Source organism: Hemiscyllium ocellatum, chromosome 8 (assembly GCF_020745735.1).
Source record: "Hemiscyllium ocellatum isolate sHemOce1 chromosome 8, sHemOce1.pat.X.cur, whole genome shotgun sequence".
NCBI lineage: Eukaryota > Metazoa > Chordata > Chondrichthyes > Orectolobiformes > Hemiscylliidae > Hemiscyllium > Hemiscyllium ocellatum.
The window spans coordinates 96,925,304-96,939,760 of record NC_083408.1 but is presented as its reverse complement, the minus strand read 5'-3'; the positions used below and the strand labels follow the sequence as shown (position 1 = coordinate 96,939,760).

Below are 14,457 nucleotides of genomic sequence, written 5' to 3'. Positions count from 1 at the left end.
ATAGTTTATGAAGTTACACAAATACAATTACTTTTTCAGTCTTGCAATATATTATAGCTATCAAGGACAGCGCATCATAAACCAAAATGCTAATGATTTGTAAAGAAAACATGGCCCTAAAAGCATTAGTGGCTTGTAATTGTGTTTAGCAAAATACAGTTGTAGATTTCACAGATCAACTTACTCCCTGCAAGTCTTTAAATTTAATGCCTCTTGAAGTGACATCACACCATGAATGACATGGTCAGTTAAGGCTTTATGATGTAACGCTCTTTTGTCTCACGATTACAAACTGCTCACCAAATTAGGATACAAAAGCAGTGTTAAGCAATATTTACAGATTAAGATCAGAGAAAGCAGTATAAGTAAAGAATACCATCTGGTATTTTTCTTAAATATTAAATAAAATTTAGGAATAGGGTGTACTTTCACAATGCATAAGAGCTTCAGCTGTTTTCCATATTGAAGGAGAATCTAAACTTCTCAAAGTGGAAATCTATTAGCTGACAGGTCCAAACTATCAAAAAGCATCAACTCTCAGTCTCTCATCACCAGTGTCAGTCCTTTCCAGGAGCATTCATTTATATTTCTGTCAGTGAGATAAGAACATAACAAATAAGGGCAACAGCATGCCCCTAAAGCCTATTGTGCCATTCAACAAGATACACCTCATCTTCCCTTGGGCAGTCTACAGCCCCGAGGACTCAACATTGAGTCCTCCAATTTCAAATAACCTCCCTTCCCAGGCTGCCCTCCTCCATATCATTCTTCTCAGCTACCTAACAGATTCATCTGTCCCATTGATCAACCAGGTCCTACCCTTGACCTATCTCCACCTTTCCTCACCTCACCCTGCCTCTGCAGCTCTCCTCACACCCACCCCGTCCTGAAGGGTTACACCTGGAATGTTGACTTCTCCACTCCCGATGCCACCTGGCCTGCTTGTCTACATTAAACAAGATAATGGCTGATCTGTCCCAGGCCTCAACTCCTCTTTTGTGCCAGCTCAAAGCCCACAATCCCCAAATATATCAAAACCCTACTTACTTCCTCTTAAAATACTTTGTGATCTAGTTTGCACAACTTGCATAGAGTCATAGAGATGTAAAGCATGGAAACAGACCCTTCAGTCCAACCTGTCCATGCCAACCAGATATCCCAACCCAATCTAATCCCACCTGTCAGCACCCGGCCCATATCCCTCCAAACTCTTCCTATTCATATACCCATCCAAATGTCTCTTAAATGTTGCAATTGTACCAGCCTCCACCACATCCTCTGGCAGCTCATTCCATACACATACCACCCTCTGCGTGAAAAGGTTGCCCCTTTGGTCTCTTTTATATCTTTCCCCTCTCACCCTAAACCTATGCCCTCTACTTCTGGACTCCTCGATCCCAGGGAAAAAAACTTTGTCTATTTATCCTTTCCATGCCCCTCATAATTTTGTAAACCTCTATAAGGTCACCCCTCAGCCTCCAATGCTCCAGGGAAAACAGCCCCAGCCTGTTCAGCCCTCTCCATATAGCTCAGATCCTCCAACCCTGGCAACATCCTTGTAAATCTTTTCTGAACCCTTTCAAGTTTCACGACATCTTTCCAATAGGAAGGAGACCAGAATTGCACACAATATTCCAACAGTGGCCTAACCAATGTCCTGTACAGCCGCAACATGACCTCCCAACTCCTGTACTCAATACTCTGACCAATAAAGGAAAGCATACCAAACACCTTCTTCACTATCCTACCTACCTGCAACTCCACTTTCAAAGAGCTATGAACCTGCACTCCAAAGTCTCTTTGTTCAGCAACACTCCCTAGGACCTTACCATTAAGTGGAAAGTCCTGCTAAGATTTGCTTCCCAAAATGCAGCACCTCGCATTTATCTGAATTAAACTCTATCTGCCACTTCTCAGGTCATTGGCCCATCTGGTCAAGATCTTGCTGTAATCTGAGGTAACCCTCTTCACTGTCCACTACACCTCCAATTTTGGTGTCATCTGCAAACTTACGAACTGTACCTCTTGTGCTTGCAACCAAATCATTTATGTAAAAGACAAAAAGTAGAGGGCCCAGCACCGATCCTTGTGGCACTCCACTGGTCACAGGCCTCCAGTCTGTAAAACAACCCTCCACCACCACCCTCTGTCTTCTACCTTTGAGCCAGTTCTGTATCCAAATGGCTAGTTCTCCCTTTATTGCATGAGACCTAACCTTGCTGATCAGTCTCCCATAGGGAACCTTGTCGAACGCCTTACTGAAGTCCATACTGATCACATCTACTGCTCTGCCCTCATCAATCTTCTTTGTTACTTCTTCAAAAAAACTCAAATCAAGTTTGTGAGACATGATTTCCCACGCACAAAGCCATGTTGACTATCCCTAATCAGTCCTTGCCTTTCCATATACATGTACATCCTGTCCCTCAGGATTCCCTCCAACAACTTGCCCACCACTGAGGTCAGGCTCACCGATCTACAGTTCCCTGGCTTGTCTTTACCGCCCTTCTTCAACAGTGGCACCACCTTAGCCAACCTCCATTCTTCCTGCACCTCACCTGAGACTATCGATGATACAAATATATCAGCAAGATACTACAGAATTTTAGGCATTCATTACTCTCTGAAACAAATTCCTTTGCTTCTCGGCTTTAAATGATTGTCCCTTTATTCTGTATTTATATCCCATAATTCAAGATTCTAAACTAGTAGAAAAATGTTGAACATAATCCCCACACCCTAACCCCTCCTCAGAAACCATGTTTCTAAAAGATCACCCCTCACTTGTCAAAACATTTTCTAATTCAGAAACGCTATTACACAAATCTGGACCAAAAGAGACTTGTTCCTGGACCTCCTTGTTCAGAGGCAGGGATACTATCACTGTGCCATAATAGTCCTGTCCCTCGTTCTTCTGGATATTTTCAATTCAAACTGTTCAAGGACGTTATTACACACTGCTGAAGCAGGCGGGACATGAACTTGAGCCTCTTGGTTCAGGAAGTAGGGAGCCACAAGAGCCATCTTTGATTCCTTATACTTTTAATTTTAAAAAAATTAACCTATTTTGTGAATCAACCTATTCAGAGATGTTATTACATACCTCCGAAGGTGGGGCTTGAACCCGGGTCTCTTGGCCCACTATTATGGACACTACCGCTGCGTGACAAGGAGGCTCTCTTTATTTTTTTTCTCTCTCCCAGGGTGAGGCTGAATAAGCTGGGGCTATTTTCCCTTGAGTTTGAAGACTGAAGGGTGACTTTATAGAGATTTATAAAATCATGAGAGGCCAATTATGAATTGTCCAAGGCCTTTTCCCAAAGATAGGGGAGTCCAAAACTAGAGGGCATTGGTCTAAGATATAAAAGGGACCTAATGTGCACATCTAGAATGAACTGTCAAGTGAAGCGGAGGCGGCTGGTACAATTACAATATTTTAAAGGTATCTGATGGGTTTTTGAATAGAAAGGGTTTGGAGGGATATCGGCCAAATGCTGACAATTAGGACTGGATTATTTTAGGATATCTGCTGTTATGGATCAGGCCAGACCCCTTCAAAATATTTCAAGAAAGTAGCCCTAGATCCAAACTTTGCTAACTGTTTTAAAGGTATAAATCGGATATTCCAGGAGTGATGCAGTTGGCCCAACCACTGAGTTTTAAAAAAAAACTTATTTGCAAGAATGCCAAATGAAACACGAAAGAGAACAGAACATAGAGCTTAACCTCTCAGAAAAACCCAACAGATTATCCCAACTGAATCATACTATTCCAAATACATGCAACAATCCCCATAAACACCCTTTTGTAAAAAAAGGAAAAATCAAACCCAGATTCTTGTTACAGATGGCAGAGAGATTGAGCATGGAACACCTTCTTCCACGTAACTGCTGCTTTGACCAATAGCCTCAAAACTGACTGTTTGTTCTGAACAAACAGACTGTTAAAACCCAACCTAAGCCAAACCAAGCCAGAGTAATGCTGAGCTGGGAGAACTGGCCACTCCCATTTCATTGTTCAAGTTTTTTTATATACTTAAAAGCTTCTTCAAGGAGATTAAGTCAGACATTTCAGAATCTGGGTCTTGAAAAACACTGAACAAACTAAGGATAACAGAAAACTGTTAAAGAAGCAGCATCATCATACCGCTCCCTCCCTTAAAAAACGGACCATCGATATCCAAAGCTGGCTTCACTTTAAAATCTCTCAATCTTAAATTGTTAGTACACTACAACACCCATTCACATTACACTGACAATAATCATGCAAACATGCACTATGTAGTTTCAAACCGTTTTACTGTTACTACTACTACGGCACACCTCAGTTTCTCATTCAAATCTCAACAATGCATCAGCAATCACGCTTTATCGTCCTGCTCCATGCACAATTTTCAATTCAAATGGCTGCAATTGCAAGCTCCATCTAAACAATCTAGAATTTTTATTCTTAAATGTGTCCACAAACTATAGTGAGTTATGATCGGTGTACATAATTGCCTCAGATCGGCTTATGCCCGAACGTCGATTCTCCTGTTCCTCGAATGCTGCCTGACCTGCTGCGCTTTTCCAGCAATACATTGACAGCTCAGATACATTACTGGTAACAAACATTGAAATGTTGTTATGTCAACAACAAGCTCAAAATCTTTTGCTCAACTATTGAACATTTCTGATGAATGTTCAATTTCCTGGAGAAATATCCAAAAGGTCTTTCTATCATCTCGTCGCCTTCCTGAAAGAGCACAGCACAGACACCCACATCAATAGCCATCTTGAATGGCTTTGTGTAATAATGCATGGCTATCGCTATGGCAGTGGGTAATGCAGCTTTCAGGCTGTCAAATGCCTTCTGACAGTTAGTTGTCCACTGAAACTTCTTTCCTTTAACAATCCAGTGAGTGGAGCAGCCACACTGCTAAAATTTGGCACAGATTTTCGATTAAATCCACTCAATCTCCAGAACCATAGTACTGTTGTTTTTGCCAGTGGTATGGGAAATTCCAGAATTACCTTTAGCAAGTTGAGAATATTTGTCGCTCAAATTGAGGTTCTGGAAGAAAGTTTGCTTGCTGAGCTGGAAGGCTTGCTTTCAGACATTTCACCACCATAATAGATAACATCATCAGTGAGCCTCCGGTGAAGCACTGGTGGTATGGCCCCCTTTTTATTTGTGTTTCTGTTTCCTTGAGTTGATGCCATCATTTCCTGTGATGTCATTTCCTGTTCTTTTTCTCAGGGGACAGTAAATGGGATCCAAGTCAAGGGGCAGCACGGTGGCACTTAGGGGCAGCACGGTGGCACAGTGGTTAGCACTGCTGCCTCACAGCGCCAGGGACCTGGGTTCAATTCCCGCCTCAGGCGACTGACTGTGTGGAGTTTGCACGTTCTCCCCGTGTCTGCGTGGGTTTCCTCCGGGTGCTCCGGTTTCCTCCCACAGTCCAAAGATGTGCGGGTCAGGTGAATTGGCCATGCTAAATTCCCCGTAGTGTTAGGTAAGGGGTATGGGTGGGTTGCGCTTCGGCGAGTCGGTGTGGACTTGTTGGGCCGAAGGGCCTGTTTCCACACTGTAAGTCCACACTAAAACTCTCTCTCTTATTCCTGATGAAGGGCTTATGCTCGAAAGCTCTCTCTCTTATTCCTGATGAAGGGCTTATGCTCGAAACCTCTCTCTCTTATTCCTGATGAAGGGCTTATGCTCGAAACTCTCTCTCTTATTCCTGATGAAGGGCTTATGCTCGAAACTCTCTCTCTTATTCCTGATGAAGGGCTTATGCTCGAAACGTCGAATTCTCTATTCCTGAGATGCTGCCTAACCTGCTGTGCTTTGACCAGCAACACATTTGCAGCTGTGATCTCCAGCATCTGCAGACCTCATTTTTTACACTGTAAGTCTAGTCTAGTTTATTGATGGAGTTCTGGTTGTGTCTTTACATACAGGTGACACCACTTTGACTGGGACAACACACCCATCCTAGGACAAGCCAAATTGAGACACGCACGAGAATTCCTAGTAGCATGGCACTCCAAGAGGAACTCTATCAACAAACACATTGACTTGCTTCCCATTTGCCATTCCGAGAAAAAGATTGGGAAATGGCACCATCCCAGGAAATGACATAAGCAACCCAAGGAAACCTAAACACACAAATAAAAAGCAGGCCATACCACCAGTGCTCCACTGAAGGCTTGATGATGATGTTACCTAGTATGGGGATGAAACATCTGAAAACAAACCTTCCAGCTCAGCGAACAAACTTTGTTTTTGCATTCTATTTACCTTTTGAGTATACGCACATGACACAGATTTCTTTGTCTGTCTGGACACCTTATCAAATAGTTCACCTCAATTTCCTTTCAACTTGATAAGGTCCATTAAACCTTGCTTTTAAAAGGTTTACCTATCACTGGAAGTATAACTGACACTTTACCACCAATAGTAAAATTGCAAGTTTTTTGTAGTAGTAATGAAGAGGATTGATGAGGGCAGAAAAGTGGATATGATCTATATTGACTTCAATAAGGCATTTGACAATCCCCATGGTAGACTGGTTAGCAAGATTAGATGACATGGAATTCAGGAAGAACTAGTTATTTGGTCACAGAAGGTAGAACACAAAAGGTAGTGGTGGAGGGTTGCTTTTCAGACTGAAGGCCTGTGACCAGCAGTGTGCTACAAGGATCAATGCTGGGTCCACTGCTTTTTGTCATTTGGATAAATGATTTGGATGCAAACATAGGAGGTATGGTGAATAGGTTTGCAGAGGACAACAAAATTGGAAGTGTAATGGATCAGATGGGCCAATGGGCTGAAGAGTGAAGATGGAGTTTATAAATACGAAGTGTTGTATTTTGGGAAAGCAAATCTTAGCAGGACTTATACACTAAATGATAAGGTCTTAGGGAGTGCTGCTGAACAAAGACCTTGGAGTGCAGGTTCATAACTCCTTGAAAGTGGAGTCGCAAGTAGATAGGATAGTGAAGACGGTGTTTGATACGATTTCCTTTATTGGTCAGAGCACTGAGTATCGGAGTTGGGAAGTCATGTTAAGAATGTACAGGACGTTGGTTAGACCACTTTTGGAATATTGCGTGCAATTCTGGTCTTCTTCCTATTGGATTAATGTTGCAAAACTTGAAAGGGCTCAGAAAATAATTACAAGGGTGTTGCCAGTGTTGGAGGATTTGAGCTATAGGGAGAGGCCGAATAGGCTGGGGCTGTTTTCCCTGGGGTGTTGAAAGCTGAGGGTTGACCTCAGAGGTTTATAAAATCATGAGGGCGATGGATAGGATATATAAATAAAGTCACTTCCTTGGGGTAAAGGAGTCTAGAACTAGAGGGAATAGCTTTAGAGTGAGAGGGGAAAGTTTTAAAAAGAGACCTAAGATGCAAATCAGAGGGTGGTACTTATATGGAATGAGTTGCCAGAGAACGTGGTGGAGGCTGGTACAATTGCAACATTTAAACGACGTCTGGATGGGTATATGAATCGGAACGGTTTGGAGGGAAATGGGCCAAATGCTAGCAAACGGGACTAGATTAGGTGGGATATCTGGTCGGCACGGAAGAGTTGGACCGAATGGTCTGTTTCCGTGTTGTACATCTCTGATTCTATTACAGTGAAGAAGGTTACAAGTCAGAGTAGAATGGGATCTTGATCAAATGGGCCAATAGGCTGAGGAATGCCAAATGGAGTTTAAGTTAGAAAAATGAGGTGTGATGTTTTGGAAAGGCAAATCAGGCAGGACATATACATTTGATGCTAGGATCCTGAGTGTGTTGCCAGACAAAGACCTTGGAGTGCAGGTTTATAGTTCCTTTAAAATGGAGTGTTAGGTAGACAGGATTGTGAAAGTAGCTTTTGGTATGCTCGTTAGTGAATTGAGTATAGGGCTGAGAGGTTATGTTGCAGCAGGACAGGACATTGGTTCAGACACTTTTGTGATGTGTTTAGTTCTAGTGTCCCTATGAAAGGATTTTGTGAAACTCGAAAAGGGTTCAAGAGAACTGACATTTCGGGCATAAGCCCTTCATCAGCTCATTCCTGATGCCGAAGCGCGATTCTCCTGCTCCTCGGATGCTGCCTGGCCTGCTGTGCTTTTCAGCACCACACTCTCGATTCTGATCTCCAGCACCTGCAGTCCTCACTTTCTCCAATCTCTCTATACCTGGTCTACATGTGACTCCAGACTCCTGTCTTCGGGTTGACTTCCAACTGCCCTGTGCAATGGCCTAGCAAACCACTCAATTTGAGGTAAGTGAGGAAGACCAACAAAATCCACATTCTCTAAAAGTTTACAAAATATTATTGAAAACTAAATCCGAATGTGTACTTCAGCTACAAATGAAAATCCAATCGCTATGTACTAATATCAATTCTGAGGTGCTTAGTTGGGGAATTTCAGTTGTAAAATCCATATTCTTCTTTTGGGTTGGAGGGAGAAGCTGAATAGGCTGGTTGATTTTTCCTGGATTGTCAGAGGATGAGGAGTGACATTATAGAAGTTTATACAATCATGAGGAGCATGGATAGGATAAATAGACAAGATCTTTTCCCTGGAGCAGGCAAGTTCAAAACTAGAGCGCATTGATTTAAGGAGAATGGGGAAAGACATAAAAATGGACCCAAAAGGCAAATTGTTCACAGAGAGTGTGATGCATGTATGGAATGAGCTGCCAGAAATAGATGAGGTGGCTGGTACAATCACAACATTCCTGATGAAGGGCTCTGGCCCGAAACGTCGAATTTCCTGTTCCTTGGATGCTGCCTAACCTGCTGTGCTTTAACCAGCAACACATTTATCAGCAATCACAACTTATAAAAGGCATCAAGATTGGTATATGAATTGGAAGAGTTTAGAGGAAAATGGACCAAAACCTGGTGAGTAGGACAAGATTAATTTATGATATCTAGTCAGAGCAAAGTGGGGGAAGGGGTGCATGGGAAGATGGGGTGTGTGTGGGGGCGGGAATGTCTGTGGGGTGGGGTGGGGAGTTGTGTGGCTCAGGGGGAAGGAGTGAGGTTCAATGGGATGGGGTTAATGTGGGGGTGGAGGAGGATGGATTAATACGGATGCCGCTTGAGCAGGGATGGGAAGGTGAACGCGGAGCGAGCACCGTGAGCTGGCGGCCAGTTTACTGTAAGCCTTCCCTCTTCCCTCTCCCCTGTGCCCTGTGCCCTGTGCCGGTTCTGGGCTCTCCATCATGTCACACTCACCGCCACTGCTGCTGATGAAGATCTTCCCTCTAGTCCCTGCACTGTCTGTCTCTTTCTCCGAAATTGGCGCACAAACTGCAAACTTCCCGGCCCCCCCGCGCCAGATCACACCAACGACCCTTCTCATTGGTCAGCGCCTGCTCTGAGTAAAGAGACATCCCATTGGACAGAAATGGTCCACGCCTTCTGCCCAATCCGCGGTGAGAAGGTGTGGGGGCGGGAGGCGGGGCCATGGCCTGTCAATCAACTCTCCAACAACAACTTAATACTCACCAACTCCTACTGAAGAGTCCCACTTCATCTCCAAAGCGGACCTGACTTTCAGAAATATTTTACTTTAATCCCAAATTTATAATGAGATATCTTATAATATACCAAGGGAAGATTTTAAAATCATTTTTAATATTACATTATATCCATGTTCTCTTATTCTGTGTTCATTGTTTAAGATAGCTCACTTGCAGCTCAATGTAGGGGTGTTCCAACTTAGTCTGATAATTAGGCCTTTAAAGTTAAGTTAACTTATAATGTTATATTTTCTAGTTTAACAAGTTTCATTTTTGTAACCACAATCTTGGATAAAGCCATTTGTACATTTTTGGATGAATATATTTGAACAAACTGCAATTGACAAGAAGGTGTTATTAGCATTTTTAACACTGAGACCACAAAACCGGATGAGAGGTATCCCAGGTTGCTGTGGAAGATGATGGAGAAGATTGCAAGGATCCTGACATTAAATCCTCTCTAGACGCAGAAGCTGTGGTTCTGCAAAAGCACAGCAGGTCAGACAGCATCCAAGGAGCAGGAGAATCGACATTTTGGACATAAGCCCTTCCTCAGGAAAAAACTGATGGATGGATAACGTGTAACCATAATGTGGTAGGGATAAACCAGGGAAGTATAGGCCAGTGGTCTAACGTCTGTGGTGGAGGAACTGTTGGAGAAAATTCAGAGGGACAGATTAATCCCCACTTGAAGAGACAAGGATTAAACAAGGATGGGATGGGTTTGTCAAGGGATGATCATGCTGAGCAAGTTTGATTGAGTTTTTTGAAGAGGTGAATAGATGTGCAGATGAGGGTTTTTTAATTCATCCACAGAATGTGAACATCTCTGGCTGGGCCAGCATTCATTGCCCATTTGTAATTGCCCATTCCCAATTGCCCAGAGGGGAGTGAAAAGTCAACCACATTGCAGTGACTCTGGAATCATGTGTAGTCCAGACCAGGTAAGGATGGCAGATTTCCTTCCCTAAAGGACATTAGCGTATGTGATGGGTTCTTCTTGACAATCAACAATGATTTCATTTCATCATCAGATTATTATTTCCAAATTATTATTGAATTCAAATCATAACATCTGCCATGATGTGATTTGAATCAGGTTCCAGAATATTACCTGGTTCTCTAAATTAGTAGTCCAACAATAATAGTGGTGCCACTGTTTAACAAGGTGGTAAGGACAAGCCAGGGAACTATAGACCAGTGGTGGGCAGGTTGTTGGAGGGAATCCTGAGGGACCAGATGTACATGTATTTGGAAAGGCAAGGACTGATTAGTTCTAGTCAACATGGTGTTGTGTGTGGGAAATCATGTCTCACAAACTTGATAGAGTTTTTTGAAGAAGCAACAAAAATGATTGATGAGGGCAGAGTGTGGACGTGATCTATATGGACTTCAGTAAGGAGTTAGCAAGGTTTGACATGGGAGACTGGTTAGCAAGGTTAGATCTCCACAGAATACAGGGAGAACTAGCCATTTGGATACAGAACTGGCTCAAAGGTAGAAGACAGAGAGTGGTGGTGGAGGCTTGTTTTTCAGACTGGAGGCCTGTGACCAGTGGAGTGCCACAAGGATCGTTGCTGGATCCACTACGTTTCATTTTATATAAATGATTTGGATGCGCGCATAAGAGGTACAGTTAGTAAGTTTGCAGATGACACCAAAATTGGAGGTGTAGTGGACAGCGAAGATGGTTACCTCAGATTATAACAGGGTCTGGACCAGATGGACTAATGGGCTGAGAAGTGGCAGATGGAGTTTAATTTAGATAAATGCAAAGTGCAGCATTTTGGGAAATCAAATCTTAGCAGGACTTATACACTTAATGGTAAGGTCCTTGGGAGTGTTGCTGAACAAAGAGACCTTGGAGTGCAGGTTCATAGCTCCTTGAAAGTGGAGTCGCAGATAAATAGGATAGTGAAGAAGGAGTTTGGTATGCTTTCCTTTATTGGTCAGAGTATTAAGTACAGGAGTTGGGAGGTCATGTTGCGGCTGTTTAGGATATTGGTTAGGCCTCTTTTGGAATATTGTGAGCAATTTTGGTCTCCTTATCAGAAGGATGTTGTGAAACCTGAAAGAGTTTAGAAATGATTTATCAGGATGTTGCCAGGGTTGGAGGATTTGAGCTATAGGGAGAGGCTGAACAGGCTGGGTCTGTTTTGCCTGGATTGTCAGAGGCTGAGGGGTAATCTTATAGGGGCATGGATAGGATAAGTGGAAATGTGTCTTCCCTTGGAATGGGAAAGTCCAGAACTAGAGAGCATAGGTTTAGGATGAGAGAGAAAAGATATAAAAGAGACCTAAGGGGTAACTTTTTCATTCAGAGTATGTGTATGGAATGAGCTGCCAGAGGAAGTGGTGGAGGCTGGTACAATTCCAACATATAAAAGGCATCTGGATGTGTATATGAATAGGAAGGGTTTAGAGGGATATCGGCCAGGTGCTGGCAGGTGGGACTAGATTGGGTTGGGATATCAGGTCGGCATGGACAAGTTGGACCAAAGGGTCTGTTTCCATGCTGTACATCTCTATGACTCTTATACCACTAGGCCATCAGCTAATCTAATTTAGTGCAGTGGATGCAGTCTACATGGACGTCCGTAAGGCTTTTGGCAAGGTCTCACAAGAAGATTGGTCAAGAAAGTAAGAGCACATGGGATCCAGTGAAAGTCAGCAAATTGGATTCAAAATTGGCTTAATGGCAGGTGCTGTAGTGTGATAGCCTTTGTGACTGGAAATTTGTGTTGAATGCTGGTTTGCTCCAGGTTCCTTGCAGTTTATAGTGTACATTAAGGATCTGGAATATAGTAGGTTTAATCAGTAAGTGCATTGATGACATGGGAATTGATGGTCTGCTCAACAGAAAGGAGAAAAGCCTTAGACTGCAGAATGGTATATGTGGGCTGACAGAACAAAGGCAAATGGAATTTCATCCTGAACAGTATGAGGTGAGGCATTTGGGAGGACATGATGAATGGTATGGCCCTAGGAAGTACATGTGATCAGAAAAACTTTGAGCACATCCAAAGATCCTTGAAGGCCACAGGATAGTTCGATTAGGTAGTTAAGAAAGCATATGGGATACTGCAATTATCGTTGAGCTATTGAACATAAGAGCAAGCTTATACAGGATGTGACTTAGGCCACACATGGAATAAGGTATGCAGTTCAGTTCACAGTATAGGATAGACATGTGATTGCATTAGAGAAGATGCAGAGAAGATTCACCAAGATGTTGCCCAGGGTTGGAACGTTTCAGCCATGGAGACAGAATAGTTAGCTGTTTTGTTTTTCTAAGAGCAAAGAAGGCAGAAGGGTGAACCTGACAGAGTTATACAAAAATTATGGAGCGAGATTGATAAAATATACAGGGAAAAAAAATTCTCTTTAGTAGAGTGATCAATGACAAGGGGACATAGATTTAAAGAACAAAAACAGAAATTGCTGGAAAAAGCTTAGAAGGTCTGGCAGCATCTGTGAAGAGAAATCAAGTTAACGTTTTGCGTCAAGTTTCTTTTTCCTTTTCTGATTTACAACATCCGCAGTTCTTTAGGCTTTGACATAGATTTGAAGTGTGTGCTTTGAGGAGAATAAGGAAATGTTTTAATCCCAAGCATCGCGTGAATCTGGAATTCACTGCATGAAAAGATAGTAAAGATGGCAGTCATCACAACATTCAGTATGTAGGAGTTTGATCTCTGGCATAGAAACAATGGACTGAATGGCCTATTTTCACATTGTAAAACACAGACTTGTGCCTCAGTAAAGATGTGTTCATACCAGCAATTTGAGATATGGGTAAATGAATGAGACCATGGATTAAATGTAAAATCTACATTTATCCCCAGTGTCCCGTGGCAGATTCTTGCAGAGTCCATGAAGGCAAATAGATCAAATGACCCTACTCTACATTGTCATTTCCTCTTGGCATTTTAATTCAAAGACCATGTTTCCTCTCAATGATTTTCCCCAAGTGTTTAAAGTAAAAGTTTTAGAAAATACAAAATTATCTGTGAAACATTTTTAACGGAAGTGTATAATGGAATACCCATAGGTATCATCATCTAGTTAACTGCTACTTCTGAGACCAGCCCTGTCTTCTCAGTCTAGCTGTTTGGTCATGTAACCAATTACTGCTGACCATGGACAGGTTAGAGAAGTAGATCAAGTATTGCTGATATTCATCCGGGGGGAGGAAAATAAGGAAGGAAAATTTCTAATCTTGGATCATACAGAGAGGTAAGTAGCGCTGATCTATTTTTGATCAAATATTGTATCTTTAATATATTCCTTACATTTTATTTATTGGCAAAGAGATGTATTTGGTACAATTTCATGCAACTTATGCACATTTGGATAACTCTGGATATGTCAGCAATATTTTTATAATCTCAAACATTCAGGAAAGCAAACATGATTATGAGGTATGAAGCACATAAAACTGTAATTAAATATTTACTTCATGGAAGAAAAATAATTTGCACCAGCAATTTATGAGAAAGCCAAAGTGAATATGAAAATCTCTAGCTCTGTAGACAGGTTCATGTAGTTTCTTATTAAATTATTAAACTACAGGGAAAGATATCACATGGACAGTTCTGTGAAACTAGAGAACCTGTGACTGTGTTTTCACATCAGGTTATGAGCAATGAGATGAGTGCAACAGAAAATGCCTACAAGGGAGAGCTGCAAACACCTGTACTCACTAACAATGCGGATACCAAAGATATCTCTCCTGGTCAACAGGACACGAGTTTAAATAACAGATTGAAAGCTAAACAAACAAAACATGTCTGTTTCCCATCGGGAGGAAACATTGTGTCTGGATCAGCAGAACCCTGGAATCCATGGGAAGCTGGTGAGTACGGGACATTATTGCTTGAACATGTCCAACTAAGATTTAACCTCCATATTATAACCCATCAAGAAATGCTAAGAGAATTCTAATCAGACATT

General features: G+C 42.2%; 1 protein-coding gene across 1 annotated transcript in view; it reads right to left on the bottom strand.

Annotated features, from left to right (window-relative positions):
- vrk1 (VRK serine/threonine kinase 1) overlaps positions 1 to 9,334 on the bottom strand; it is an 81,658-nt gene extending 72,324 nt beyond the window's left edge. Inside the window, exon 1 of the mRNA XM_060828562.1 lies at positions 9,218 to 9,334. The gene's annotated coding sequence lies outside the window, so the exon portion shown is untranslated. The remainder of the gene's footprint in view (positions 1 to 9,217) is intronic.
- Positions 9,335 to 14,457: the final 5,123 nt, after the last annotated feature.